This window comes from Gymnoscopelus microlampas (genome assembly GCF_963454915.1).
Source record: "Gymnoscopelus microlampas genome assembly, chromosome: 12".
Taxonomy (NCBI): Eukaryota; Metazoa; Chordata; class Actinopteri; order Myctophiformes; family Myctophidae; genus Gymnoscopelus; species Gymnoscopelus microlampas.
This window is the reverse complement of record NC_139949.1, coordinates 20865377-20879446: the sequence shown is the minus strand read 5'-3', so window position 1 is coordinate 20879446 and position 14070 is coordinate 20865377.

Sequence of the window (14070 nt, the reverse complement as noted above, 5' to 3'; positions counted from 1 at the left end):
TTTGAAACACAATGTTATACAATATAGAGTAGGGGGTCCCTGCTTCATCTCTTTCTTAGCTAGGGGGTCCTTGGCCTGAAAACGTTGAAGACCCCTGTACTAGTATTCACAATAATAACTAGTAATAGGCTCTATGCACAGCAGTCATATTGGAAATAAATTGGGCCTCTTCCTTACATCCTTCACAGGTGGTACCAATTACAGCCTACTAATCAAGGCTCTGTTCCATTCAAACAGAGTCAGGGTGCTGATATTGTGCATGTTGGCTCACTGGAAACTCTGCTAGACCAGTGGGTCTCAAAAGTGTGGTCCAGGGACCCTCGTGGTTCCTTGAGGGGGTTCCAAATGACCCCTTACGGGTTTGTAACTCTGAGAGTGTAGAAATGAGAGAGAGAGAGAGAGAGAGAGAGAGAGAGAGAGAGAGAGAGAGAGAGAGAGCAGAGATGCTTGCAGCAGATCTCTTGAGCTTTGTCAAATCTTGTCTCAACTGCCTGGTTTAATCTGCTTCTGACGTTGAGACGTTGAAGTTTGACAGCTACACAATCCTGAGTGTCAATTCAACTATTTTGGTTCAATTTGTACACTCTGTCGGAGTTAAATTAGCACTGAAGATTTTACTATGTACGGGAATACACAACTACAGACATATCGCCCTGTGCGAGAGGAGGACCACAGGCACGCTTTCCACACAGGCAGCTTCATTCTTGATCTCCAAGACTGAATATTTATGTGACATTAAAAAAACTACAGTTATAATTTAACCCATTAAGACCGGGAACACATCTGTGTCATTTTAAGATTTCTTTGGCTATTCAAAAATAGCAGATATACAAGCTCATAGCGCAGCACCGAGTGCCGCATTATGAGCTTGTATATCTGCTATTTTTTGAAAAATCGTGGAAACTTTGTGCAAAACTTTGAATATATGTTTTAAGACGAAAATCTTTTACTCCGATCTGTGCTTATTTTTTTTTTAAATAACAGATCTACAAGCTCATAGCGTGGCACTCGGTAAGCTTGTATATCTGCGATTTTTTAATAGCCAAAGACATCTTAAAATGACACAGATGCGTTCCGGTCTCATTGGGTTAATAAAACTACAAAGTTATCATTTAATGATATGCTTGAATGAGATTAAAACAAAAGAAGGAAGCGCTGCATGAATCAGTGGCTCTCTCGACAGGTGGTCTTTGGTGGAACAGGTAGGGTACAAATCAGTGGTGCCATTTCTGGATCAGGGCCCACCGTGGGCCCACTGGCCGTATGGAGCATGTTCATTTTTTTGATCAGTCAATCGATTGTGAACGAACGAACGTCATATTATCATTCAAATCTTAAGTGTTTTGCTAGTTATTTGGGGGCCCACTTGCAATATCCCCATGGCCCACCAGTGGGCCCCAAGCTCACAGGTTGAGAACCACTGGTATAGATGATAAAAAGTTCAAGAAGAATGCTTTGTTTCCCCAGTGGTAACGACTGCAGACTAAAAGGAAATCCACGGCACTGAAAATATAATTTTATCTAGAGCAAGGCAACGATGAATGATTGAATGAGATGTTTGTCAATGGATTACACTGTAAGGACAATATGCAATTATTTCTTGCATGCCATTATAGTTTATATAATACGACCCATTATCAAGTACATATTGCAATACCAAATGAAGCAACTCCAATTAGATCTATGAAAGTCAGAGTCATTTATTATTAGACCTGATTGATCTGTTCATCTCAAAATGTAGTGAAAATGAGTTGAACAGAAATTGGAGAGATGCCCAATTAAAGGATAATAATGCAAACTCTTCATGTATTTCGATTTTCATTTTCCCGATGGTGTAAACAAGGAGGGGACAAATAAATAATTAATGAATACGTTCAGAAGTAAGGAAATCACATCCATCAACTTCACATTCTTGAGTGTAATAGACACGAACAGAACAAGGATATTTGTTGCCAGGGTTTTTCCTGCGTAGAGGATTTTTTTCCTGCCACTCAAACAGGTTTTATGCCCTCAAAGGAAAATTACTAACACCAAAATGATTTGGTGAATTTGGTGAAGAATTCAGAATAAAAGTATCATTGTTATTTGCTTATCAACAAACAAACAACGGGAAAATACATATCTGTCAAATAAGGTAACACAGGCTCATTGCCTTTTATTTGTTGCGCATAGTCACGACACGGACCGATCGACAGTAACATTCTGTGTCAAGAAAAGCCCTGGTAAGGAATTAAAGTAGCATCTCTATCTCTATCTCTATATTAATACAAACGCCTAGTGGTAGGACTTCCGCGTTATCGGCAAAGGGGCAGCGTTTGGCTGTATCGTTTCCTGTTTCCGTTGTATTCCTTGCGTGATTCTTTGTCTCTATTACGTTATGTTCCAGCAGACCTCGTGTCCAATTTATTTTTTATTTATTTAAGTTATTGTCTCCGCCAGGCCGAAAGGCATGGCCGAGACTATGTTTTGCACCCTGTCCGTCCGTCCGTGTGTCCGCGTGTCCGTGTGTCCGTGTGTCCGTCTGTCTGCGACACATTGGCCTGTTATAGCGTCACATTGCGACACATTGGCCTGTGATAGCGTCCGTCTGTCTGCGAGCAGCTAATCTCCGGCACTGTTGGCCCGGTCGCTGCAAAACTGTGCACATTCCCACTAGGCCGAGGAAGAAATGCCACTTGAGCATTTTCAAATCAACCTCATGGTGACGCTATAACAGGCCGATTCGCGTTTTTACCTATAACTGCACTGATATGCGTGAAACTTTGCACGCACACTCCCTAGAGGCCAAGGAAAAACCTTTGCATTTTTCACATCTGCCTTTTAGAGTGCCACCAGGAGGCTGACTTTAGTAAAACAATTATTTGCTATTACTCCTTCACAGTGGCGTCGTTAGGGGTGGGCTTCGGTGGCTATAGCCACCAATGTTTTGTCCAAAGCCACCAATAAAAAAAAAATTAAAATAAAAAAATTAAAAGTTTTCTTTTTTTTTTTTTTTATTATATATCTATCACCCTAACCTAACCCTACCCCTAACCCTAAAACCGAAATAAAGTAACAAAAAACGGGGGGAAAAGCACCCTAATCCGCGAAATCCGCGGATTAGGGTGAAATCGCGCGCGCGCGCGGGAGGAGGGGCACATGCACGCGCGCTGCGCGCGCGTGCATGTGCCCGTTGCCTGCGGGGCTAAGCCCCCAACCTAGTAGAGACCTAGCGACGCGTCTGCTCCTTCAGATTCTGTCCAAAAATCACGCAAATCGGTACACAGTATCTCTATAGTCATGTGATCACGACGGATGTGTCTGATATTTTATATTCCATCCTAATTGGCTAACATTGGCTTCCAAAGTTTGCAGGATAGGTCCGTTTTGAACAAAATGCCTCAAATCATGAATGCAGCGTGCGATTTCCGTGAAAGTTTGCATCCACTTTCCCACTGGGCCAGGGAACAAATGCCACTCTTTACACATTGGCCTGTTATAGCGCCACCAGCAGGTCTAATTTAGCAAAACATATTTTTGGAACAAAATGCCTCAAATCATGAATGCAGTGTCCGATTGCCGTAAAAGGCCGAAGAGGAAATGGCACCCTATTCACATTGACCTATTATAGTGTCGCCAGGAGGCCATAAAAACCTATCTGACCTGGTTCACCTATGTGTGCTCCGAGGAGCAGTTTTTCTAGTTTGGTCCATATTTTGCCTCAGTAGCAAACTATTCTATCCTTCTTCTTCATGTACTTTCCGCAACACTGGATGACTTTTATCAAGCAATCCTATACAGCCAATCCTAGCGTACATTTGGTTGGTTTGATAAATCTGACGGCTGAAACCGAGCGTCATTTAAATAACACGCCCTTAATTATTCTCGAAACAACCGCTTTTACGACATGAAGAACCGGAATACGGCCAAAAAATAGCATGGAGAAGAGTTTCCCCGGCCCGCCTAACTGCCTGTCAAGTCACACACACACACACACACACACACACACACACACACACACACAGTGTGTGTGTGTGTGTGTGTGTGTGTGTGTGTGTGTGTGTGTGTGTGTGTGTGTGTGTGTGTGTGTGTGTGTGTGTGTGTGTGTGTGTGTGTGTGTTGTTGTAACTGTCACCAGGCAGACATCGACTCATAGGAACACACGCCTTGCCCACACATAACTAAAAGTCTGCAAATATTTTGACTGTGCGCACTCTGTGCCGATCTGTTGTGTGGCCTCTGTTGTTGCATCGCGTTTGTCATTAAATACGTAGCCATGTGCAATAACAATACTACCGATACCGATATTGTAGGCTACTAGTTAGACAACATTTGCATATGCATTTGATATTTGATCATATAATTACTGTCGGGCAGAAACCTCTTTTGTCCATATGTAAACCTTTGTGTTTTTTTTCGGATGATTTACTGTACTTGATCATACTACAGCGTCACACAAAAGCATCAAAAGTATGTGCAAAGCGATGCATTTCGAGTATGTCGATCTGCTACTTTTGCTATTTTTGAATTTGAATCCTGAAAAGTAACAGTTTCCACCCGACAGAGATGATATACAACAGGCCAACTCTTCCCATAGCAGGAGCCCCTCAGTCTTTAATGTTGAGTACTACAACATCACAGTAGTGCAGAGAATATCAAACAACTAAGAAGACGCTTATAACCTTATAGCTACACAGCAGCTGGCACCAATTCAAGTGAGAAGTGAATGTAGTCATGCTCTAATGCACAATACGATTCTCTGTGATAATCTAACTCTGAGTGTAAAAATGCACCCATTTGAGCCCGAAAGAAAGAAAGAAAGACAGAAAGAAAGAAGTGAATCTACACTTTACTTAAAATACCACTTAAAATATAAAAACCTCAATCATTCAAACCCATTCATCTTCATAATGGATGGAAACACTAAAGCCTAACTTATATCTCATCATAAGACGCTGCCATGCCCCGAAAATAGCTGATCTACAAGCGCACAACGCGTCCCGGAAATCGGCCATTTTTTGGTGTGCAACACTGCCGTACACTGCCGTAGCATAAATTAGGCAAAACAAGGCTGCAACAACTGGGACAGTTTTTTTGCCACTGCCACAGGCTTAATTAAAGAAACTATCCAGAAACGTAACATTTTGAGAGATAGCTGGGAAACTGTTGCGTAAGTGCCAGAATAAATGCCTGGAGAAGCGAAGGGGTCACAGTTGGAAGCTAAATGTAACAGATGGTGTGGTGTCTTGGCTCGTGATTGCAATGGGAAAACCATGCTGTCATGCGCATTCGGCAGTGGGCCTGTACCAGCGATGGAAGAAGTACTCACATGTGTTTTATTTAAGTAAAAGTATCAATACTGCAATGTAGAAATACTCTGTTACAAGTAAAAGTCCGGAATTCAAAATGTATTTGCGTAAAAGTACAAAAGTATTGGTATTATGCAGAACGTCCCATTTCACAAGTTTTCAAATGTATAACAATAGCAGATCTACAATCGATCGGCTATTTTCAAATGGCAGAAATGTATATAGGGCTGAAGTAGTTAATGCATGTTTTGTAATAATAATCAAAATCTACAAAGTAACTAGTAAATAAAGTAAAAGTACAATATTTGCCTCTGAGATTTAGTGGAGTAGAAGTAAAAGTACTGAAAACTGGAAATACTCCAGTAAGGTAAAAAAGAATACCTCAAAATTGTACTTAAGTACAATACTTGAGTAAATGTACCAGCGAGGTAAAGTAATGCCATATCTCTTTCATTTGTGTTCTATTTGTATTTTACTTTGTTCTATGTTTATTGTGCTGTTTTGTTGTTTTAATCTGTATTCATAGCCCTTTGGTTGACATCAGTCATTTTAAATGTGCTATATAAATAAACTTTGAGTTGATTTGAGTTGCGTTGAACAACACTGTATCTGTTTGTAGTGACAGTCATCAACAATGCATGTTTTCAGGCTTGTTTTGCTTGTTTCAGGTTCCTCTTGAGTCCTCTCTTAAACTTCAATTTAATATCCATTCATTTGTTAATTCTCAAATACCACATGTGTCTTAGAAGCGTATGGGATGGGATGCCTCAGGCATACACAAGTACATATTATGTATGTTATGTTCTAAAGAAAGGATGGAAAGTACTGGCGAGCTAGCCAGATGTATGGAGTATTGAGATGACTGGAAGTGCCGCTGGAGGCCTCATCGAAGGACAACCTAGAGAGATGTTTAGTTACATCTCTTAGTTGGAACTGACTTGGACTATTTAGACCTGGACCAACGATACGTTGTCGAAAACAAATCGTTATACCTTTCAAGCCGGAAACACCTCTGTGTATAGTTGTTGCTATATACAGTATATACGTTTTAGAATCAGCCTCAGGTCTAAATAGGTTGGGTATTCTTTTTTTTTTACTGGGTATTCATAAACATTTCATGTTTGCTGTGTGAACATTTCTGTGAAAAATAACTAAGCTCTTATTATGTAAATTTGATAGCCAATATCAACTGACTCCATTTTCAATTTGCAAAGAGATTGAAACAACAAACAGACATAGATCAGTGTGTGTGTGTGTGTGTGTGTGTGTGTGTGTGTGTGTGTGTGTGTGTGTGTGTGTGTGTGTGTGTGTGCGTGTGCGTGTGCGTGTGTGTGTGTGTGTGTGTGTGTGTGCGTGTGCGTGTGCGTGTGCGTGTGCGTGTGTGCGTGTTCGCATGCACGTTCGTGTGTGTGTGTACGTGTTCGCATGCACGTTCGTGTGTGTGTGTGTGTGTTTGTTTGCACATGCACAGTAGGTGTGCACGATTGCATTTACATGCATGGATAACTGTATTTTTGTACAACGTATATAAGCCTGCAAAAAAACAATAACTAGAAAAAAGCGCCCTTGGGCATTTGGCACCTTCCTACGCTACGTGAAAGGCCCCTGTAGACACTCCCAACTGTCCCCATCACTTTTGAGTGTAGTTCTGTTACACTTTTGAGTGTAGTCTATTCTGCCCTGCCAAGCCAAAGAGCAGTAACTACGTTTTTGGACACACCGACTTATTTGGGTATCCCAAAGGTCAAATTATCCTTTGTGATGTTGGGGGATAAACAATTACCTCAAGAACAGATGTACAATTAGTGTAATATCACTTTTATGCCGATATCTCATTTGGCTGACCAGTTGAATCACTTTTAAACCCATTTTTCAGTGATTTTTGTTTTCGTAGTTACTGCACTCTGCCTTGGCAGGGCAGTATTGATAATGTACATTGTTGTATACAGTACATGTAGTCAGCGATGCTGTTTTATTTCTGAAAAGCAGAAGCCATTACAGAATGTGTTATGATTATGTGTTATTTAATTACAAAAACAAGGTTATTACAACCTTTGTTTGAACAAATGACTTATAGACAGAGCAAGACCTTATGAACAACGTTATCAGTTATTCCCTCACCTCCCACAATAAAAACGTATAGCTATAGTCCAACAGTGGTGTGCATCTGTATTGTCCATCATTGCTGTTTCACACGGCATCACAGTCAGAAAAGTAAAGAAAAACAGTCTACTACTGGAGCGTCTTGTCTGTGTCATTGAAAGCTAAAACAAACGCCACCACATTGCAATTAATTAATGGAGAGAGAGAGAGAGCACACACTTTGTCCATGGTCTGTCGTCAGAAATGACAAAATGTCACAGACAAATGATGTCAAAGCACGTCGGACATTGATGAAAATAAACAGCAGTGATGTATTAGGGCCTAATAATACATACAATCATATTGACTGGACTGCTTCAGTCTTCAGTCAGTCAGCCTAATAACTATAGACTGACTGAAGACTGAAGCAATGTTCATATTTTTGTTGATGACATGTATTATTGCATTACGTTTTTATGCTATGTTGATGAATTGACCACAATGGAAACAAGTACCCACGACTTTTTTGTTATCCTTTTAGCCTTAATGTCTTACTGTACCACGTGCTGTTTTTCAATCAATCAATCAAAATGATCTAGATCCAGGCAAGCATTGTATAAAATTCCAGAGCCATTGAGATAGCAGAGTTGCATTAATGAGGGGTCAGAAGCAATATGTTTGTGGGCCGATGGAGAACAGAGATGGCACAACTCTCTATCACACAATCTCAATGGCTCTGGGCGCCCTAGAACCAAAATATGGGGCAAAAATCTGCCGTTTTTGTTTACCAAGCTATTTCAGACAAAAGTCAACCTACCAAAAGCAGACGGTTTAAAGGCCAGACCCATGACCGATTTTTGTGGCAAGTTTGGAGTGGACGGCCGCAATTGACCAACTCGTGTGCTGTTGCATACCAAGTGCACAAACATACAAATCCACGGCTCTTGGGTTATATATGTAGGATAATGAATGAAGTGTGATTGTGGATAGATGTTTGGGGGGAGTTAACTGTGGTGATATACGAGCTCAGTTCTCCCAAGAGGAAAGAGACAGATGGTAGAGCATTAGATGAAATACAGTGGAATGAGAACTGCAATTAGCCACACTGACTGTTGGATGAATGGGCCTACATTTTATCAGTCCACAACATGTCAGAGTACACAAAGAATACTAAATATAGGCAATTGGATTCATTTTAAAAAGCCATAGAGTGGTTCCTAGTGGTTGATTTGCTCCAGACATAGTTTACACCAAAAAGTAATACTGGATGGACCCCGCTCCATTTGGGTCCATTTCTAAAAACTCAGAGTTAAATTGACACTGAGGATTTTGCTGAGTCGGGTACGAATACAAAGAATATACTATGGAACATGGCTGACGTGGATGTTGGTAGTAGTAATAGTCACTATTTCATTGCGCTACATCGTCAACAAGTGAACCATCATCAACAAGTGGACCAACCCAGAGGTGTGAGTTCAGAAAAAGGTTGACCACTTAACAATTATGTTAAAAATAGCCAAAATAGCTGATCACAACACGTCATATCGCATACTATTGCGGGGGTGGGGGGGGTATTTATGGTTGCAGACAAGAAAGCCGGTGTCTGTAACACATGTCACATGTACTGTAGATAAACAGCCGTGGATTGGGATCTAAAACCAGATTCATCTGCAACAAGAAAGAGAAAATATCGTCTCTGTCAAGTGGAAACCTCATATGTCCAAAGCTGTCAAAAATAGCAAAAGTAGCAGTCAGCTCTGCAAGCTCAAAATGAGTGGCTTTGCACTGCGTTTCGAGGTTGCAGATCTGCTACTTTTGATGCTTTTGTGTGATGCTATATCAAGTAGGGCATTGATTTACAAAAAAACACAAAAAGTAAAAATGTGGAGATAGGAGGTTTCTGCCCGACAGCAACGATATGTATAAAAAGGTGAATTTGAGGTTAGATGTGAACGCTAGGGGGAGGCCATCCCCTGGGACCCCCAATGATGCCCCTGAGTGAACCTACAGATTGTAAGGCTTCTGTTGCTCCCAAGCACACAGCAAAACCCCTCAGTGTTAATTTATCCATTTGCAACTCTGAGAGTGTACACATGAAACCAAATGGACCCTTTACAAGTCTATTGGTTACATTCCGAGTTAAATTAACACTGACGATTGTACCATGCATGCTATGCTACTGTGCATCACTAAGTCTAAGAAACAGGCTACATGGCTAAACAGGCAGCTACTGTTGTTGTTTTTTTGTGGTCATTCAAAATCTGTACTGACTAAATGTACTGACTAAATGTACTGACTTTGACGCAACTATAGGCTGAGAAAATTATACTCCACCGCAAGACGGTGCAATATTTATCCACTAAAATATGCATTTGGCTTAGATTACCCACTGGCAAATACACTATTTGTATTTCCTTACGCTACTGCCAACGGACTGTAACTGTTTGCATGCTCTGTGCTCTCTGTGCAAAACGTCAGTGTCTTTGTTTGGGATATCCAGTTGCTGTCCTACTACACCTCCTGCCTGAATTCCTGTGACTGTGGTGTTGCTGTATTCTGCGTTTTAATTACAATTCAATAATGACACCTTTTTTCCCCAAAATAATAGGCCAATTAATAAAAAACAGACCTGTAGCGTGTGAGAAGCTGTACGTTATAAGATCATCTGGACAGTCAGGGAGGTGGCTGTTCGTGTGTGTGTGTGTGTGTGTGTGTGTGTGTGTGTGTGTGTGTGTGTGTGTGTGTGTGTGTGTGTGTGTGTGTGTGTGTGTGTGTGTGTGTGTGTGTGTGTGTGTGTGTGTGTGTGTGTGTGTGTGTGTGTGTGTGTGTGTGTGTGCGCGCGTGTGCCAACTCTCTGATTCCACTCTGCTGACAGACTGATTACACTCACAGAAGTGAACGGGGAGCAGTAATGCACCAGTACACCAGTGAGAGAGAGACAAAGACAGAGAGAGAGAGAGAGAGAGAGAGAGAGAGAGAGAGAGAGAGAGAGAGAGAGAGAGAGAGAGAGAGAGAGAGAGAAGCAGAGAAGCAGAGGAGGGAGGGAGAGAGAGACAGAGGCAGAGAGAATGAAGCAGAGGAGAGAGAGAAGCACAGAGGAGAGAGAGGAGATCCCGCACTGTTTGGATGGCTAATCGAGGGGTGCGCCAAACCACCCCCCCCCCTTCTCCCCCACCCCCCCTCCTTCAGCATCAGCAGAGGGCTATCCCAGGCCCAACACAGCATGTTATCCTCTCTGCAGTCTCCTCTGCTCCTGCCAGCAAGGCTTGGCCACCATGACATATGACACCTGCACCCAAAGTCACTTTCCTTCTGCCTTATTGAGCCCCGCACTTATACTTTGTCACACGATGGCTGTTGCGCGGACAGCAAAAAAATGGCAAGCTACAAGTTGCGTGAGCTTGTAGATCAGCTTTTTTCAGCACGCGACGACGCCGTGGTAGGACGGGAGCATAATTATACCTAAATCGAGCATTATACACTCAACTGCCCTATGAAGAGGACACAGTGGAATCAAATCAACCAGTTGAAAATAACGATGGATTCTTTGGTCATTCCTTTTTTATTTTGTGGAACATTTTATTCCTCTGTAGTCTCAGACAGCATGTGAGATGTGTTTTTCTGTCTTTGACCACCGATGCCATATGTTTTGACAAATGTGCACTTGAACCCCAGCATCCCAAAAGGGGAACAACTGGGGGGAACATTCACCAAAAATAGCAGATCTATAAAAGCTGACAACTTGTGAGCTAATTGGCAATTTTTGACAAAGAGATTTGGCGTAGACGGAAAAAAACGGTCAAGTACAGTTATAACTCGGGTCTGTTTTACTAAGAATAAGAGGGTTTAAAAATGGTTCATTGTTGTGCAGTTGAGTAAATGCAACTTGCTTTAATTGCTTCCAGGTCTGACACCTGGCATGGATGTGGGCGCCCCACACCATGCAGTAAATCCCCAACTTGTTCCTCTGAAGAAGACTAATACTTCTAAGATGACTCCATGGTCAACATAAGCACTAGGCTACTTCATTGTCCATTCCACTCTAATGAACAGGAAGATATACAGTATAGTCTGGGCTGGCTCAGCAATGTCACTTTTCCCTTGTTGTTGTTGTTGTAGTTGTAGTTTTTAAGGGGGTACCTCGAGGCTCTCTGTAGTTATTAATGCGCAAAAAAAGGGGAGCAAATCCATTCTTGCAGATACAGTAGCATCATCATCATCATCCTCTTCATCGCGGGTTTCCATCGCGCGGCAAAGCACGCACGCACACGCACGCACGCACGCAAGCACCAGCCAAACGGGCATCCCCCCTCGAGCAGAACGGAACGGAACGACTCACACAGACAACAGTGTGCAACCAGTGAGACACAGATTCACATGAATCTGATCTGCACTCACGTCCTCTGGATGATGGAGACAGACGAACCAGCAGCTAGCCCAGCCTATACAGATATAGATCTATAGATAGATAGATAGACAGATAGACAGATAGATAGATAGATAGATAGATAGACAGACAGATAGATAGATAGATGGAGCAGCGCGGGAACACAACAAGCATCCATCGCCTCTCATCATCAGCACCACCACCACCACCACCACCACACACACGCACGCACGCACGCACGCACGCACGCACGCACGCACATCACACACACACACACACACACACACACACACACACACACACACACACACACACACACACACACACACACACACGACAGCAGTCTCTACCTGTACCAGAGGCCTCTCCCTTGACGACGGCTGCTCTCTCGTCGTCGTCGGCTCCTCCGGGAATCCAGAGCTGCTGCTCCGCTCCTCTCTATCTATCTCTCTCTCTATCGCTCCATGGATGGAGCCCTGTGCTGGCTGCTGCTGCTGCTGCTGCCTCCTCTCTGCTCCTCCGCGCACAGCACAGCACAGCACAGCTCTCCTCCTCCTCCTCTCCTCCTCCTCCTCTCCTCGTCGTATTCGTCCTCCTCCTCCTCTCCTCGTCTCACGCGCACGCACGCCACGCACGCCAGGGAGGAGCTATAATAGTCGAGGAGGAGAGAGCTGGGAAAAGGGAAACACTGAGCATGTGCGGCCCAGTATCGCGCCCGTGCGTGCGTGCGTGTGCGTGTGTGTGTGTGAGAGAGAGAGAGAGAGTGAGAAAGAGAGAGAGAGAGAGAGAGAGAGAGAAAGAAAGAAAGAAAGAAAGAGAGAGAGAGAGAGAGAGAGAGAGAGAGAGAGAGAGAGAGAGAGAGAGAAATGGGCCTATACTGTAAAAAAAAAAAAAGACCGATTCATACTTCGTCAGCACAACGGTGTCGCGCGCGCCGAAAATAGCAGACCTGCAAGCTCAGTCACAGCACGTCCCCTCATGCTGTGAGCGTGTAGATCGGCTATTTTCGGCCGCGTGACACCGCCGTGCGACGGAGAATAAATGAGTATTTTTGAATGAAATCCCCTTATTTATTAAAAGGATGCAACGTTGTAAGTGATTAAAGAGGATTGTGTGCACGGGACGCACCCGCGCATTATTAGGACAAATCCACTTGCAATTTAACTGCTCGGGTTATATTGCCATGTGTTTGCCAGCAGGGACCACCAGGGTAGATCAAAAATAAAGAAAAAGGAACCCTAGTAATAATTCATGTTTGTCTCCCCGTCTATATCTGTCACTGAGTGATCTGTAGGCTATGATACAGGATAGGTGGGACTGCAGTAACGTGAGCCGGCGGCCGCAAACCCCTGGGACATCTGGGCACCTCGATGTAAAATTGGCTATTTTGTCCAAAATATATATATATATATATATATATATATATTTTTTTTTTTTTTCTATTTAAAGGCCTTGCAGGGTGTCCGGTGCGGTCACTTCGAATGGGCATGGACATGTTTTTGGCCAAAGGAGACCCAAACAAATGCAGATCCGCAGCATTGTGGCCATGAACAGTGCAATGCATGATGGCAAAAATAATAACAATATGCTACTTTGTTTTCATCTCGGTCTCCTGTTCAAGTTATAACTGCTCGAATCCAAGACAATCACATGTTATTTAAGTAGCTATACACATTGTATCATGAACAAGAAGTCCTGTTTGTTTCTGAATGGTATATGGGTGGGATTTTTCCTCTCAAATGCATCTCTAGGCCAGTAGGCCTACTTGACATGATTAAGCGAAATGTAATGACCCTAATTGATGGATATTCCCATGTCTCCTTTGTCCGGTCGATGCTGCAATTCCTTCGAAATTCCACTTGATGGCGACGAAAGATCACATTTATTGTAGACTGGTGAATTAGAACAATTCACTTGGTGAGTTCGTATGGCTCCAGACTCCAGTTCATTTTCATTGTATGCCCCAATGATGCCATTGCCTATTACTATTATTGTAGCAATGCGACACGCTAGTTTGAAGTATACGCAGAAATTATACTGCGGCGTACAAGGGTGTACAAATCGGGCTTTTACAGCCTGGTAGCAAGGCGGTGTACAAAAAGCACAGCACTCAATACAAACACAGTGGAGCCACTTCAAGCACATGAATGATTTAACCAGCCAAATGAAAAATATTTATGTCCTAGTACTGTCCTCACTCCTCAGAAAGGATGGTACAGGACAGTTATCTACTCAAAGGCTATACCTGGTACAGGTACTGCATATAGATCTCATATCCTTTATCTAGGATGTTTCAGGTTAGATAACTGGTTC